Source organism: Gopherus evgoodei, chromosome 12 (assembly GCF_007399415.2).
Source record: "Gopherus evgoodei ecotype Sinaloan lineage chromosome 12, rGopEvg1_v1.p, whole genome shotgun sequence".
Taxonomy (NCBI): domain Eukaryota; kingdom Metazoa; phylum Chordata; order Testudines; family Testudinidae; genus Gopherus; species Gopherus evgoodei.
The window spans coordinates 43583307-43587457 of record NC_044333.1 but is presented as its reverse complement, the minus strand read 5'-3'; positions in this window follow the sequence as shown (position 1 = coordinate 43587457).

Here is a 4151-nt window from a genome sequence, read left to right as displayed (position 1 = left end):
ATCATTGTCTTCTTCAGACCGACGGCTAGTCCAAGCTAGCTCAACGCTGCGCCTGGAGCTCCTCTTCGCTACGTGCGATGGGCGCTGCATCACTGGCAAAAAGACGCTCTCTCATCTGCAGGCGTTTAACTGCTCTCAGACGTGCAAGGAGGAAGGGTTTCCAGCTGATATCATATGAAGATGGACACCTTTTACACTAGAGGAGAGAGAGTTTGACAAAGCAGCAGAGAGGACTATACTGAAGAGTGTTGGTGCCAAAACACAGCCCTGTTTGACACCACTCTGGATTCCAGACTGACCACCGTCATGCTGGACTGCAGCCTGCATGGAAGGCTTGAACCAGACTGAGGAGGACTAGCGGGGCCAGTTCTCTTGAGCAGTTGAAAAGCCTCCTTCTGTTCAGCAGGACAAAGCCCTTTGTGAGCTCCAGGAAAGCCACAGAAACAGGTTTTCTTCTTCTTGATGCTTCTTGCAGTGGCTTAGTGCAAAGTTTGTGCTGATGGTAGATCATTTAACTCCTTGCCTGTAACCTGGGGTGACAATCTCTTCAGCTTCCCCTTTCCCACCCACCCCCGCCAGCTTGGAGCCAAACCCTGGCAGTGTCGATGCTGAGGGCTGTGAGCCCCACACCAGGCTCCCTGCCATGCCCATGCTACCTCTCGCCAGGCAGCCGTGAAGACTCATCGGCAGCACCTAGAGATGTGGCTGGCAGATAGCCATGCTGAGACAGAAAGGGACCCAGGGAACCTGGCACTCCAGCTACCTGTCTCCTCTGGCCTGAATCTCACCCTCCTCCATGCACCATCCCTAGACAATGGGGCAGCTCAGATGCATGGCGAGTTTCATGCAAACGCCAAGCCATGAGCAACAGACAGAATTCAGCAGGCTAGAGATGTACAGTTTCTCCTGGGGGCAGATTCACATGGACAGAGAGTGGAGGGCACCAAGGTGTAAGATCCTGAGACAGCATCTCCTCCAGCCTCATGCGCACCAGTGAATAAGCAGTGAGGACTGGCATGGCTGGAGAATGGGCAGGGGCCTGAGCCTGCAGGGCTTTTCTGTGCCCCATTGCACCCTGTGAATGTCCACATGCAGGCATGGCCACAGCCCAGCTCTCCCTGGTGCTCCCTTCTGGGATGCTGCCTGCAGTCTCGGACAGGACTGAGAGCCCAGATGCCTGGGTTCTGTCGCGGCTCGGGAGGGGGGCAGGACTGAGAGCCCGGACGCCTGGGTTCTGTCGCGGCTCGGGGGGGGCAGGACTGAGGGCCCGGATGCCTGGGTTCTGTCCCGGCTCAGGGGGGGAGGGGCAGGACTGAGGGCCCGGACGCCTGGGTTCTGTCCCGGCTCGGGGGGGAGGGGCAGGACAGGGGGCCTGGACGCCTGGGTTCTGTCCCGGCTCGGGGACGGGGCAGGACTGAGGGCCCGGACGCCTGGGTTCTGTCCCGGCTTGGGGGGGGGCAGGACTGAGGGCCCGGACGCCTGGGTTCTGTCGCGGCTCGGGGGGGGGGGGGCAGGACTGAGGGCCCGGAAGCCTGGGTTCTGTCCCGGCTCAGGGGGGGAAGGGCCGGACTGAGGGCCCGGACGCCTGGGTTCTGTCGCGGCTCGGGGGGGGGGGCAGGACTGAGGGCCCGGAAGCCTGGGTTCTGTCCCGGCTCAGGGGGGGAAGGGCCGGACTGAGGGCCCGGACGCCTGGGTTCTGTCCCGGCTCAGGGGGGGAGGGGCAGGACTGAGGGCCCGGACGCCTGGGTTCTGTCCCGGCTCGGGGGGGGGGGGGCAGGACTGAGGACCTGGACGCCTGGGTTGTCCCGGCTCGGGGGGGAGGGGCAGGACTGAGGGCCCGGACGCCTGGGTTCTGTCCCGGCTCAGGGGGGAGGGGCAGGACTGAGGGCCCGGACGCCTGGGTTCTGTCACGGCTCGGGGGGGGGCAGGACTGAGGGCCTGGACGCCTGGGTTCTGTCCCGGCTCAGGGGGGGGCCGGACTGAGGGCCCGGACACCTGGGTTCTGTCCCGGCTCAGGGGGGGAAGGGCCGGACTGAGGGCCCGGACACCTGGGTTCTGTCCCGGCTCGGGGGGGGGCAGGACTGAGGGCCCGGACGCCTGGGTTCTGTCCCGGCTCGGGGGGGCAGGACTGAGGGCCCGGACGCCTGGGTTCTGTCCTGGCTCAGGGGGGAGGGGCAGGAATGAGGGTCCGAACGCCTGGGTTCTGTCCCGGCTCGGGGGGGGGGGGCAGGACTGAGGGCCTGGATGCCTGGGTTCTGTCCCGGCTCGGGGGGGGAGCAGGACTGAGGGCCCGGATGCCTGGGTTCTGTCCCGGCTCAGGGGGGGAAAGACTGAGGGCCCGGACGCCTGGGTTCTGTCCCGGCTCGGGGGGGGGGCAGGACTGAGGGCCCGGACGTCTGGGTTCTGTCCAGGCTCAGGGGGGAGGGGCAGGACTGAGGGCCCGGACGCCTGGGTTCTGTCCCGGCTCAGGGGGGAGGGGCAGGACTGAGGGCCCGAACGCCTGGGTTCTGTCCCGGCTCGGGGGGGGGGGCAGGACTGAGGGCCCGGATGCCTGGGTTCTGTCCCGCCTGGGGGGGGGGCGGACTGAGGGCCCGGACGCCTGGGTTCTGTCCCGGCTCAGGGGGGAGGGGCAGGACTGAGGGCCCGAACGCCTGGGTTCTGTCCCGGCTCGTGGGGGGGGCAGGACTGAGGGCCCGAACGCCTGGGTTCTGTCCCGGCTCAGGGGGGAGGGGCAGGACTGAGGGCCCGGATGCCTGGGTTCTGTCCCGGCTCAGGGGGGAGGGGCAGGACTGAGGGCCCGGACGCCTGGGTTCTGTCCCGGCTCAGGGGGGAGGGGCAGGACTGAGGGCCCGGACGCCTGGGTTCTGTCCCGGCTCAGGGGGGGGGCAGGACTGAGGGCCCGGACGCCTGGGTTCTGTCCCGGCTCAGGGGGGAGGGGCAGGACTGAGGGCCCGGACGCCTGGGTTCTGTCCCGGCTCAGGGGGGAGGGGCAGGACTGAGGGCCCGGACGCCTGGGTTCTGTCCCGGCTCAGGGGGGGGGGGGGGGCAGGACTGAGGGCCAGGACGCCTGGGTTCTGTCCCGGCTCGGGGGGCAGGACTGAGGGCCTGGATGCCTGGGTTCTGTCCCGGCTCGGGGGGGGCAGGACTGAGGACCCGGACGCCTGGGTTCTGTCCCGGCTCGGGGGGGGGCAGGACTGAGGGCCCGGATGCCTGGGTTCTGTCCAGGCTCAGGGGGGAGGGGCAGGACTGAGAGCCCGGACGCCTGGGTTCTGTCCCGGCTCAGGGGGGAGGGGCAGGACTGAGGGCCCAAACGCCTGGGTTCTGTCCCGGCTCACGGGGGGGAGGGCAGGACTGAGGGCCCGGACGCCTGGGTTCTGTCCCGGCTCGGGGGTGGGGGGCAGGACTGAGGGCCCGGACGCCTGGGTTCTGTCCCGGCTCGGGGGGGGGGCAGGACTGAGGGCCCGGACGCCTGGGTTCTGTCCCGGCTGGGGGTGGGGAGGGGCAGGACTGAGGGCCCGGATGCCTGGGTTCTGTCCCGGCTCGGGGGGGGGCAGGACTGAGGGCCCGGACGCCTGGGTTCTGTCCCAGCTGGGGGGGGGCAGGACTGAGGGCCCGGACGCCTGGGTTCTGTCCCGGCTCGGGGGCAGGGCAGGACTGAGAGCCCGGACGCCTGGGTTCTGTCGCGGCTCGGGGGGGGAGGGGCAGGACTGAGGGCCCAGATGCCTGGGTTCTGTCCTGGCTCAGGGGGGGAGGGGCAGGACTGAGGGCCCGGACGCCTGGGTTCTGTCACGGCTCGGGGGGTGGGGGCAGGACTGAGGGCCCGGACGCCTGGGTTCTGTCCCGGCTCAGGGGGGAGGGGCAGGACTGAGGGCCTGGACGCCTGGGTTCTGTCCCGGCTCAGGGGGGAGGGGCAGGACTGAGGGCCCGAACGCCTGGGTTCTGTCCCGGCTCGGGGGGGGGGCAGGACTGAGGGCCAGGACGCCTGGGTTCTGTCCCGGCTCGGGGGGCAGGACTGAGGGCCTGGACGCCTGGGTTCTGTCCCGGCTCAGGGGGGAGGGGCAGGACTGAGGGCCCGAACGCCTGGGTTCTGTCCCGGCTCGGGGGGGAGGGGCAGGACAGGGGGCCTGGACGCCTGGGTTCTGTCCCGGCTC